The sequence below is a fragment of the Macaca mulatta genome, chromosome 1 (genome assembly GCF_049350105.2).
Source record: "Macaca mulatta isolate MMU2019108-1 chromosome 1, T2T-MMU8v2.0, whole genome shotgun sequence".
Taxonomy (NCBI): Eukaryota; Metazoa; Chordata; class Mammalia; order Primates; family Cercopithecidae; genus Macaca; species Macaca mulatta.
The window spans coordinates 57,977,842-57,991,527 of record NC_133406.1 but is presented as its reverse complement, the minus strand read 5'-3'; the positions used below and the strand labels follow the sequence as shown (position 1 = coordinate 57,991,527).

The 13,686-nt window shown below is 43.5% G+C and overlaps 1 long non-coding RNA gene across 1 annotated transcript in view; it reads left to right on the top strand.

Annotated features, from left to right (window-relative positions):
- The window catches only part of LOC106994169 (uncharacterized), a 102,037-nt gene that overhangs the window by 1,002 nt on the left and 87,349 nt on the right, over positions 1 to 13,686 (top strand). The gene's annotated exons all lie outside the window — the stretch shown is intronic.

Here is a 13,686-nt window from a genome sequence, read left to right as displayed (position 1 = left end):
GTTTTATACCATTACCTAACATACAGTCTATATTTGCTCTTCATAGCTCTTTTTTTTTTTTTGATTCCCGGATCCAGTTCAAAATCAGGCATTGCATCCAGTTGTCATGGCTTTAATCTTAATGCCTTCCCTGCACTGTTTTGGGAATATCTTGATACTGATATTTTTGAAGAGTCCACATCAGTTATTCTGCAGAATGTCTGTTGATTTGGCTTTGACTGTTTCCTCATGAGTAGATTCAGATTATACATTTTTGTTGATGTTGGGTTCTTCTCAGTGAATCACGTCAGATGATGTCAGCACAAGGCCTGCTCGTTTGGTTTAGGCAGCTTTCACTAGACTTTTTCATTGTAAAGGTACCTATCCCTTTTCTAATTAATAAGTAATATGTTGGGTGATAGTTTGTGTGTGACTATCCTTTTCTCCAGTGACCTTTCACCCAATAGTTTCAGCATCTTAGATGATCCTTGCCTGAGACAGTAGTTTCAGTGGTGGCTGCAAACTTGTGGTTTTCCAATTCTATCATCACTTTTACATTTATTAATTGGCAATCTATGACTTCTTATAGCCACATAAAGATAATCCAGGAATTATCTGAACCTATGAATGTTACTTTATTTGGAAAAAGAGTCTTTGCAGATACAATTCAATTAAGAATCTTGAGATGAGGAAATTATCCTGGATTATCCAATGGGCCCTAAATCCAATGACAAATGTCCTCGGTGGAGGGAGATTTGAGACAGACAGGAGAAGAGAAGACACAAAGGAGGGAAGGAAGCAATGTGACCACAGAGGCAGAGGCTGGAGTGATGTAGTCACAAGCCGAGGAACGCCAACAGCCACCGGGAGCTGGAAGAGCCCAAGAATATATACTAATAGCTGGATTTAGGACTTCTGGTCTCTATAAATAGGAAAGAATAAATGTCTGGGTTTTTTTCTTTCTTTTTTTTTTTTTTGAGTCAAGGTCTTGCTCTGTTACCCAGGCTGAAGTGCAGGGGCGTGATCACGGCTAACTGCAACCTTGACCTCCCGGTCCCGAGCAATCCAACTTATCTCAGTCTTGAGTAGCTGGGAGACCAGCCACCACACCCGGTTAATTTTTGTATTTTTTATAGAGATGAGGTTTCACAACATGTTGCCCAGGCTAGTCTCGAACTCCTGAGCTCAAGTGATCTGCCTGCCTTGACCTCCCAAACTGCGGGGATTACAGGCATCTGTTATTTTAAGCCACTCAGTTTTTACTATAGCCACAGGAAACCAATACAAAGGTCAAGGGAATTTTTTGTTTTTAAAATATACAGGCCAGGCTTAGTGGTTCATGCCGGTAACCCTAGCACTTTGGGAGGTCAAGGCGGGCGGACCACTTGAGGTCAGGAGTACAAGACGAGCCCGACCAACATAGTGAAAGCCCCCTCTCTACTAAAAATACAAAAATAAACTGGGCGTGGTGGTGGGAGTCTGTAATCCCAGCTACTTGTTCAAGAGAATCACTTGAACCCGGGAGGTAGAGGTTGCAATGAGCCGAGATAGCGCCACCGAACTCCAGCCTTGGTGACAGAGCAAGACTCCATCTCTCTCTCTCTCCCTCTCTCTCTCTCTATATATATATATGTGTGTGTGTGTGTGTGTGTGTGTGTACGTTTGTGTATGTGTATATATACACACGCACACATATATACGCATATGTATATACACACACATACACACACACAAACAAAAGGTTTCCAGCACACCAGAAAGGCATTCTTTGTTTTTTCTCTCTCTCTCGTTTTCTCTCTCTATATATATACACACACACATATATAGATACACACACACATATATACATATATATGTATACACATACACACACACATATATATATAGAGAGATACACACACACACACATACACACGCACAAACAGAAGATTTCCAGCACACCAGAAAGGCATTCTTTCTGGGTTTTTTTCCCATTTATGTATCTCAGACAGGTCCAATAATTGAACCTGGAAAGATTGGAAATCTTCCTTTTGTCCCTCCCTTTCCCCTCTCCACACTTCTCCACCCTGACCTCTCCTGGGGCAGTCTGGCCCTTATGAACCACACCAAAGGATCCTCTGGCTTCCGCTTGGGTTTGACCAGCTGGGAGCCTCAGCAGATGGAGGGAAGGTAGACAGCTTGGCTGTGTCCTCAAGTAGAAGGTCACTGGTTCTCTCAGCACGTCCTCTCTACATGCATGTCAGGGTCCCCATGACCACTCCCTTGCTGCACCCTTGAGGCCTTGGAATAGACACGCTGCTTGCCAGCCCCAGGAACCTGCACTTTTCCTTGGGGTTTTCTGTACCCTGTCTATATTTACAAATAGCCTCTTTATTAAATCCTCTTGGAATTATGCAGAGTTGAATATGCCATCTACTTCTCTGTGGGGACTCTGACTGGTGGTGATACACTTTGAAAGGACGGAAAACCTTGAGTCTCTGGACATTTCTGTGGTGTTTCACATTCAGCATTGCTGGTATTATAGATAAATACCTGTCGGATAGTTGTATCATTTTCACACTCAATCATTTTTCAGTAAAAGTGCTTCGGACTACCATTAATATTCAAGGTCCTTGTGTTTTTTCTTAGACCTCCCTAAGTCTCATATCTTATGCTATTTGCTAAATGATTGTATTTTTAAAAAAAATTTTAATATTTTAAATTTTTTCTTATTTTTTCATCACTCTCAGGATGTGATTACATTCTTTATTAATATATTCTTTCTTCCACTTCTTGCCCACAAGTACCATCTTGATCATGAGTAAATAATAGCATTAATTTAAAAATTTCATCTCATAGTTGTATGTTTTTTTCCTCCTAAGAACTTCAGGAAACAACATATGTTTTAAGTTATTTGTATACGTGTCACGGTCACTTGTTTGGTAATTAAATACTGTGTCCTTTGAATGCCTGTGGAAAGCTGTCTTCCCTGATACCTCTCTCTCAAGATAGCCATGAGCCACAATTCTGATTATCAGTGCAGAGTGGAGCTCCAACTTTTTATTTTTTATTTTTATTTTAGAGATGGAGTTTTATTCTGTTGCCCAGGCTGGAGTGCAGTGGCACAGTCATGGCTTACTGCAGCCTTGAACTCCTGGGTTCAAGCAATCCTGCTGCAGCCTCCGAGTAGCTGGGACTAAAGGTACATGCTACCATACCAGCTAATTTTTTTGTTTGTTTGTTTTTGAGACAGAGTCTTGCTCTGTAGCCCAGGCTGGAACATAGTGGCATGATCTCAGCTCACTGCAACCTCTGCCTCCCAAGTTCAAGCAATTCTCCTGCGTAGCTGGGATTACGGGCATGCACCAGCATGCCTGGCTAATTTTTGTATTTTTAATAGAGATAGGGTTTCACCATGTTGGCCAGGCTGGTCTTGAACTCCTGCCCTCGTGATTCACCCATCTCAGCCTCCCAAAGTGCCAGGATTACAAGTGTGAGGCACCGCGCCCGGCTAATTTTTGTATTTTTAGTAGACATGGGATTTCACCACATTGGCCGGGCTGATCTTGAACTCCTGACCTCATGATCCGCCTGCCTCGGCCTCCCAAAGTGCTGGGATTGCAGTTAATTTTTTAAAAAAGTTTTTGTAGAGACAAGATCTTGCTATGTTGGCTAGGCGAGTCTCAAACTCCTGGCCTCAAGTGATCCTCCTGACTCAGTTTCCCAAAGTGCCGAATTACAGGTGTGAGCCCACTGTACCTGACCCAACTTTTAAAATTTAGACTAAAAAATATTGTATATAGTCTTTACTACTGCATAGCTTCCTAGTCATATCACCTTTTAGGTTTTGTTAAATATAAGATAAATATAGACAATGGTGAAACAAGAATATTACTGACATTGGGATCTTCCAGCCTTGGCCTCCTGAAGTATTGCGATTACAGGCATGAGCCACTATGCCACTATGCCCAGCCTGTTTATCATTTTCAAATGAAAATCCTGACATAAGACCATTTCCAAGCTCTAACTCTGGTGAGGCGTGGCAATCTCCAAACTTGGCTGCCTTGTTTTGTGGGTGAGGTTGACTCCTGCAGTATGAAACCTCCCCGCACAGCCTTCCATGCTTAGTTTGCAAAGCACATGCTATGAGCAACTCAGATTGATTGTAATCAAAATTAAACGTAGACAGTGCCAACTGGGGAGCCAGAATACACGATAGTTTGGGGTTGCCTTAGTCAAGGATGGCACACTGCAGATGAAGAGGACAACTAGGATTACTTGGGAAAAAATAGAATAGATTCTAAACATTCACGGGACATCTGCTGTGTGCCAGGCACTGTTGTCTAATTTTTTCATAGGTTCTTTTATTTTTTGAGACAGAGTCTCACTCTTGTTGCCCAGGCTGGAGTGCAATGGCATGATCTTGGCTCACTGCAACCTCTACCTCCTGGCTTCAAGCTCCTGCCTCAGCCTCCTGAATAGCTGGGACTACAGGCACCTGCCACCATGCTCAGCTAAGTTTTGTATTTTTAGTAGAGACGGGGTTTCACCATGTTGACCAGGCTGGTGTGAAACTTCTGACCTCAGGCGGTCCGCCTGCGTCAGCCTCCCAAAGTGCTGGGATTACAGGCGTGAGCCACTGCGCCAGCCTTTTTTATTATTATTATTATTATTATTATTTTTTGAGACAGAGTCTTACTCTGTCACCCAGGCTGGAGTGCAGTGGTGCGATCTCAGCTTACTGCAACCTCCACCTCCCGGGTTCAAGTGATTCTCGTGCCTCAGCCCCCAGAGTAGCTGGAATTACAGGTGTATGCCACCACCACTGGCTAATTTTTTGTTGTTGTTGTATTTTTAGTAAAGACAGGATTTCGTCATGTTGGCCAGGCTGGTCTCAAACTCCTGAGCTCAGGCAATCCGCCCACTTCGGCTTCCCAAAGTGCTAGGATTACAGGCGTGAGCCACCGCTCCCAGCCCATAGGTTCTTACATAATGTTCACAACCATCCCGATTATCTTCTTTTTCCATCTTTGAAACTGAAGCTTTAAGGAGTGAAGCATGGAGTGAGGATTTGGACCTGTGACTCCTGACCCCTTACCTAGCTAATCTCTCCAGCCACCCACAGAGCACAGCACTTGCAGACAGGCCCTGGGTTTGCTGCCTGGCTTCTTTAGTGACCAGCTGCGAGGTTTCAGACATCATTTTCCCGTCTCTAAAATAGGGACGATGCTCCACAGGGTGTTTAGCAGGTTGAATGTGGTCATGTATGAGAAAGCACTGAGCCTCTTGCCTCTCTAAAATGACCTCCCCTGGTCAATTTCATTATCCTGTTTGTTTCCTCCATACCAAGCACCCAGTCTGCAATTATCTTGTTTGTAATCAGGTTGTCCTGTTTAAAACATGTGCTTCCTAAGGGAAGGGACTCAGCCTGTTTGTCTTCCCTGCTACATTCTCAGCAGCACTTAACACAGTCCTTGGCACACAGTAAATGCTCAATAAATATTTTGTTGTCTCCCTACCTCCTCATCTACTTATCATTTTCTTTCTTTTTTCTTTTCTTTTTTTTTTTTTTTGAGACAGAGTTTCACTCTTGTTGCCCAGGCTGGGGTGCAATGGCACAATCTCGGCTCACTGCAACATCTGCCTCCTGAGTTTAAGCGATTCTCCTACCTCAGCCTCCTGAGTAGCTGGGATTACAGGCATGCACCACCACACTGAGCTAATTTTGTATTTTCAGTAGAGACGGGGTATCTCCATGTTGGTCAGGCTGGTCTCGAACTCCTGACCTCAGGTGATCCACTTCCCTCGGCCTCCCAAAGTGCTGGGATTACAGGCGTGAGCCACTGCGTCCAGTCTTGCTTATTTTCTAAAGCAGGGGCCCGCAAACTGTAACTCAAGGGTCACCTCTGCCTGTCACCTGTTTTTACGCGACTTGTAAGCCAAATGATTTTTACATTCTTTTTTTTTTTTTTTTTTTTTTTTTTTGAGACAGAGTCTCGCTCTGTCGCCCAGGCTGGAGTGCAGTGGCGCGATCTCGACTCACTGCAAGCTCCGCCTCCTGGATTCTCGCCATTCTCCTGCCTCAGCCTCCCAGGCAGCTGGGACTACAGGCGCCTGCCACCACGCCCGGCTAGTTTTTTTTTTTGTATTTTTAGTAGAGACAGGGTTTCACCGTGTTAGCCAAGATAGTCTCAATCTCCTGACCTCGTGATCCACCCGCCTCGGCCTCCCAAAGTGGTGGGATTACAGGTGTGAGCCACCGCGCCCGGCCGATTTTTACATTCTTAAACGAGTGGGGAAAAAAAGAATTTGTGACATGAAAATTGTGCAAACTTCAGATTTCTGTGTACGTACGTAAACTTTTAATGGAACACAGCCGTGTCCATTGACATATTGTCTATGGCTGCTTTCAAACTACAGTGCAGAGGTGAGTAGTTGCAACAGAGATCATATGAACCACAAAGCTTAAAATATTCACTATTTGGGTGTTTACAGAAAAAGTTTGCCTATCCTTGTCCTAAAAGATAAATAGAAATTGTTTGAAAATTAATAGTCACTCTGTTTCTTTACCCTCAGTTATTCATGTGCTTACCTTATTGTCTTTCATTCAGACATTTATTTATTCAACAAATATTTATTGAGCATTCACTTCTTCTACCAAATAGATCAAGGGACTCAGTTCTGTTTGCCCTCCCATAGTTGGGAGGTGTGTCAGAGAATTGGGGGAATGTAGCCCTAGTGATGGTGACTGAATTTGTGTTAACCCATCAGCTCCGTACCCCTTTGTTATAGTGGCATATGGTGGCTGTTGAATAGAAAGAAGCCACATACATCCCACGGGGCTTGAACCGAAGCTTTTGGCATGATGAATATTGAAGCGCTAGGCAGGGTCTCATAAATGGAGGCCTGTTCTTTTAGATCAGGATTTTCTTTTTCAGTCTGGGACTCACCTGTTACTCTAGGCTCTGAAGCTCTGATCTCTGCTTTTGTCTCTCTGTCTTCTGCATCTCACAGTGAAAATATAACTAAAACATCTGCGGGCGTCCTTCTTCCTCTTCCCCTATGGTTTCCATTTCCTCTGTCCTCTGTCCTGGCTGTTAAAACTACATTAGCTACGAAGGGGATCAGAGGAGTGAGAAATAGTAGTTATCAATATTTGTTAAGTGCCCAGCACAAGCATTTTCATTTTTAATCTTTTCTTTAAAAGGTGGGTACTTTTATTGTTCTCCTATGTTACAGATGAAAAAACTGTGGCTCAGAGGGGCAAAGCAATTTGCCCAGTGTAACATACCTGTGAAGCAGTGAAGCCTGGAATTTGAACCCAGGCATTGTGACTCCAGAGATGGAGCTCTTAAGTATGGTGACAGATCAGGCATATCTGCATATTCTATGACAGGAAAGCAGTGTGGGTGGAAAATAGGGGTGCCTTCCTTTTTTTTTTGTAATGGCATTTTGGCAACTCCCTCAGGTAGATATCAAAGAGAAAATTGGTAGTCAGACCAGTCGCCCTGCATCTCAGAAAAAACATTTTCTACCAAAGGGACTTGGAGGTGCTAACAGGCCAGAAAAAAACTGGATGAGGGACAAAAAAGACTGACACATGTGCTTTCTGCCGGTGTGGAGTTATCATGACTTTGCAAAATCAAACATCTTGAAGAAACATCAAAACATCTTGACATCTGACAAACCAGGTTGTTTCTCAGGATTGACTCAGACAATGATTGTCCAGAATACCAGGCCATAAATTTAACAGAACTGACCCAACCAGCAATGCCCGAAGTGCCTGTGGAATGTTAATCATGTTACTAGAAAAAAGGAGTGGTCAAATAAGTATGGGGACGTAGAGTTAAACAAGGGTAAGCAGGATCTTGATTGTGTGAACTTCTGTGACCCTCCAAGAGGGTCAGATATGGATGGCAAGATACGGATGGCAATTATCAGACCTTGGCCATGTGTCAATGGCTATCTCAGGGGACTGGTGTTCTGAGTGTTCCAGGGAACTCCTTTTGGGCAATGCTGCTTTAAAAAGCCTTTCCCTTTTCCTTTCAGCTTAAGAAATCCCAAACTTGTTTGTGATTTCAGAGCAGTGTCTTGTGTCAATTCATTGCTGCTTGTAGGCTAGGAAGGGAAAAGGGTTGCCATGTTTCCAGTGATGAAAAAACTTTGTTAGGAAAGATGTTGAGATTAATAATACAAAATTAGATTGGAGTTTTTTGAGAGCCTTTCAGTTATTCAGCAGTGATGTCTCAGTAAAAGTGGAAGTCAACTGGGAACATGTAAACCTTTCTGGAGTGTTAATGTTTCACATAGTTTAGTTTGCTTAGTCTTTTACATATTGTTCAAACCATTAAGTTAGACCTCAGAATATAAAGCATGTTTATTTTCTAATGATAAAAGAAACACACATTTATGTGACTAAGATGTGGGAATTGTAGCCCTGGGCTCTGGTTATGTAAACATGGGAATGTGTGGAATTTACTCATAGTTTACAGGAAGTAAGGTGTCATTGTTTGGATAGTTTCCCGTCATAAAAAATTATCTAATTCGATTTTAAAATAGTAACCTTAGATGTTGTTTTTCTACTCAGAAATTCATAGGAAACCCAAAATTGTAGTTTTTTTCTTTTCCTTTTCTCTGTTTTTGTGAAAGAATTTTCTGTATTTTCTACCGAAAAGAAATTAGATGTTTCTGTTCCTGGCAGTGCACAATGTAATTATGTATATATTTACCACATGCACATGTGTAGGTGACCTGACATTAAATGTAGGGAAACTCTGTGTTGATTTCAGTGATGAGCTCCACGTACACAAAACCGTCCTCCTTACTTGGTCATTTCCACAACTTCCAGTCCTGAGAACTGGTCACTCCAGCAGGTTTCAAGTAATAATCTGTGGCTGTCAAACGATTTTACTTGAAGCATTTTTGGCTTGTACTTCATTATAAGCTTGCATTTAAAACCAGAGGCAGGCCGGAAGCAGTGGCTTATGCCTGTAATCCCTAAATTGATTTTTGGGGATTTTGGGGAGGCCGAGGCAGGTGGATCACCTGAGGTCAGAAGTTCGAGACCAGCCGGATCAACTTGGTGAAACCTCATCTCTACTGAAAATAAAAAAAGTTACCCGGGCACGATGGTGGGTGCCTGTAGTCCCAGCTACTCAGGAGGCTGAGACAGGAGAATCACTTGAACCCGGAGGTGGAGGCTGCAGTGAGCCAAGATCACACCACTGCACTCCAGCCTGGGCGACAGAGTGAGACCTTGTCTCAAAACAAAATAAAACAAAAATAAATGAAAATTAAAATTTTTTTCTTTCCTCCCTCCCTCCCTCCCTCCCTCCCTCCCTTCCTTCCTTTTTTTTGCAACAGAGTCTCGCTCTGTCACCCAGACTGGAGTGTAGTGATGCGATCTTGGCTCGCTGCAATCTCTACCCCCCAGGTTCAAGTGATTCTCCTGCCTCAGCCTCCTGAGTAGCTGAAACTACGGGCACATGCCACCACGCCCAGCTAATTTTTGTATTTTTAGTAGAGAGGGGGTTTCACCATGTTGTTCAGGCTGGTCTCGAACTCCTGACTTCGTGATCTGCCCATCTCGGCCTCCCAACATGTTGGGATTACAGGCATGAGCCACCGCGCCTGGCCAAATTTTTTTTTTTTTTTTTTACTGTGGTACAATGTAAAACATAAAATGTACCAATTTTACCATGTTAAAGTGTACAATTGAGTGGCATTTACTACATTCACAATGCTGTACAATCATCACCACAATCTAATTCCAGGGTAGTTTTATCACCCCAAAGGGAAACCTCACACCTATTGAGCAGTCTTCCCTGTTTTTCTCCTCCCTCCAGCTTTGCTCTCTCCATGGATTTGCCTATTCTGGAAGTTTCGAACAGAATTGAACAATATGTGGTCTTTTGTGACTGGCTTCTTTCACTTAGTATACTGTTCTCACAGTTCATCCACACTGTAGCACGTATCAGCATTTCATCCTTTATATGGCTGAATAATATTCCATTTTTGGGGGGTATTACCGTTTGCTTATCCCATCATCAGTTGATGGATATTTGGGTTGTTTCCACCTTTTGGCAATTGTGAATAGTGTTACCATGAATGTTTCATGTACACGTTTTTATTTGAAAACCTGTTTCTAATTCTTTTGAGTATAGATCTAGAAGTGGAAATGGTGAGTCACATGGCTATACTGCTTACCTTAGTGAGTCAACACTGACCTGTTTTTCTCTTATCTTTTTTTTTTTTTTTGAGATGTGGTCTTACTCCATTGCCCAGGCTGGAGTGTAGTAGCACAGTCACAGCTCACTGCATCCTCAACCTCTGAGCTCAAGCAGTCATCTCACCTCAGCCTCCTGAGTAGCTGGGAGTATAGATACACACCACCATGCCTGACTAATTTTTATTTTTAATTTTTTTTGTATAGACAATGTCTCACTTTGTTGCCCAGGCTGATCTTGAACCTCTGGACTCAAGCGCTTCTCGCATCTCAACCTCCCAAAATGTTGGTACTATAGGCCTGAGCCACCATGCCTGGCCTCTCTTATCTTTTAAATGCCTTTCTAAAAATAAAAATGCACCACAAAATATCAATCATGAGACCAGGGTTAAAGAATGTTTATATTTCTGGACTGAATATTAAAAGCCTAAGATGTTTCCTTGAGGTCAAAATTCATTCAGAATACTTTGCTAAATGAACAGACAAAGAAGGCAGAAGCCACTTATATTCATTTGCTTCTTGCCATCCTTGGCTTTTTCCTAAAACATTTGGCCTTTCACAAAATTCAGTATCTCGAAAGATGATGGTTATAAATAGATGATACCGTCACTCTCCACTTTGGTTTTGTGCTTTTTCTGGGTCAGACGGAAGCTCTCTAATCTCTTTTGTGATTTGGTTAAATGTAGAGTAATCCAGCGGCAAATCCGAGTTAGCTGCTCATCTTCCTTTTTATGTTTACTTTTGCTTAAATATCATGGTTCCCTAGGGCAGGGTAAAAGGATGACAGATAATGCTGATAATTTCCCAGCATGAAATTTGCTGGTGAGGATCCTAGTCCCAGCTAAAAATGAACAATAATGCAAAGTCTGACTGCCACAGACAGTGAGCTCCACAGAAGGGTATAAGAGCTAGTGAAAAACAAAGTGTTTTCCTATTCACACCCCCCACAGCACAGAGCTCCCCAGTCACCAAAACGTGTGGGGTTTCTTCCCCCACCAACCAGGCAATTCCCCAGCAGACACCAACGGGCTGTCCTATGATTCAATTTAATTCTGGAGTTAGAATCAGATCCTGCGGGTTAAGGGCTCCGTCCCACAGACTGCTCCTATTTCAGATGCCAATTGCAAGTCCATAGCATGTTGTCACCTGTACTTCTGGGTTTGTTTGTTTGCTTTTGTTTTTTTTTTTTGAGACAGGGTCTTACTCTGTTGCCCAGGATGAGTACAGTGTTGGCTCACTGCAGCCTCAATCTCCTGGGCTCAAGTGATCCTTCCACCTCAGCCTCCTGAGTAACTAGGACCACAGGTACGTGCCACCATGCCTGGCTAATTTTTTATTTTTTATAGAGATGGGGGTCTTACTACGTTGCCCAGGGTGGTCACAAACTCCCGGAACTCAGCACCCACCTTGGCCTCCCAAAGTGCTGGGATTACAGGTGTGAACCATTGTGCCCAGCCCACCTATGCTTCCAACCTACCGGCTATAAATCAAGTTACCAGGACCCCTTTCTCAGGTGCCATTAATTAGCTAGGATGTCTCACAACTCAGGGAAACAGTTACTCACATTTACTGGCTTGTTATGTTAATAAAGGATGCAGACGAGCAGCCTGATGAGGAGATGCACAGGGCAAGGCAGGTGGAGAGGAGCACAGAGCTTCCTTCCATGTGCTCCCAGGTGCTCCACCCTCCAGACACCTTCACACGTCCAGGAGCCTGGAAGCTCTGCGAGCCCTGTCCTTTGAGTTTTTACAGAGGCTTCATTACAAAGACACAATTGATTACATCATTGGCCATTAGTGAATAACTCAGCCATCAGTACTCTCTCTCCCGCTCCCTGGAGGTGAAGGTGGGGTGGAGATAAAAGTTCCAACCATCCAATCACATGGTTGGTTCCCTTGGCAACCAGCCCCCTTTGGGAGGCTACCAGAGTCCCCAACCATCAACCATCTCATTAGCATACAAAAATACTTATCCCTGCAGAGATTCCAAGAATTTTAGGAGCTGTGTGTGCCAGGAAACTGGGACAAGGACCGAATACATAGTTCTTGCATAAATCACAACATCACAAGGGTATGTAGCCCATTCATGAATATGCAGCTCCTCATTGGTTAACTGCTCTTTGGTGGCCCAACCTTCCCAACACTTTCCAGGTTTAGGGAAATAGTTTAGGAATTTTTCTCCATGAGAGGTCTGCTCTCACCTAGGACTTAGATCCCAAATATTGAACAATCAGTATGGTGCAGGCATCAACCAGTCTGCGCACAGGACCTGGGCTATGGTATAATGCAGCAGGTTCTGAATTCCGTCCCCCATCCCACCACCCCACCACCAGGCTCAATGCTGTAGTTGCTGGAACATGAAGTTTCTGGGTCCTGGGATTGGGGTTAAAGAGGCAATGACCATGGGAGGGCATGTTAGGGTATCGGCTATTTACCAACCGATACAGAAGTAGAAGTATTTTATTTTCTGTTTATTTATTTAATTTTGTTTTTAAGATGAAGTTTTGCTTTTGTTGCCCAGGCTAGGGTGCAATGGTGCAATCTCAGCTCTCTGCAACCTCTGCCTCCTGGGTTCAAATGATTCTTCTGCCTCAGCCTCCCAAGTAGCTGGGATTACAGTTGCCCACCATGCCTGGCTAACTTTTTGTATTTTTAGTAGAGACGAGGTATCACCATGTTGGCCAGGCTGGTCTTGAATGCGCCCGGCCCAGAAGTATTTTAATGTTTACACAGCCAGTATGACTGCACTGATGTGCTACGAGGATTCTATTACTAGAAGTATCTTTCCCCACCATCCTTAACCATAAATCTTCAGGATCAAGATTCTGCTATCTTACTCTACTGTCTTTCCACAAGTAGTTACCCCTTTTCCTATTCGAGAAGGCATCATTGTGCCTCCGTAAGAGATGACCCTTCTACCTACAGCAGTCTAGGAACGTTACTGTTTCTTGGTTTCTGTGGTTCCTTGTTCTTTCAGGAATATCTTCCTCTATCCATTTTACTTGATATCGCCATCAACTTTTTTTTCTAAAGCCTCAGTTACACTTGGTCATTGTCCTGCTTAATAGCCATCAGTGTGTGTCTGATGCCTAAAAATAGACAATCCCCCCACTTCCGGCAAGGGAAAGAAAATCACGCATATAACTTCAGAATGACGTTCTAGGCCTCGGTTTCATTCCCAACATCTTTTTCAGTGACAACTTCTCTTCGAATCCTTCTCCCTATGCATGGGAATGCATATTCTCCAAATACACCCTGGCAATCACCATCTCTGTCTCTCAATTCCCTCCAAGTATTCTCTTGCTAAAATCCTATCATACTTGCTGGTTATTCCTTCCGTGTCACACCCTCTCCTTTTTTTGGAAGCTGTGGAGGAAGCATGTGAGCTAAGCTGAGCAGCCAGCCTTTTTCCGGGGTTGATGTGAGCATTTGGGGAAAGACCGTGACCGTCTGTGTGAGCCTGGAGGCTGTGAGGCTGTGTGAGCCTGGAGCTGCCACGACCAT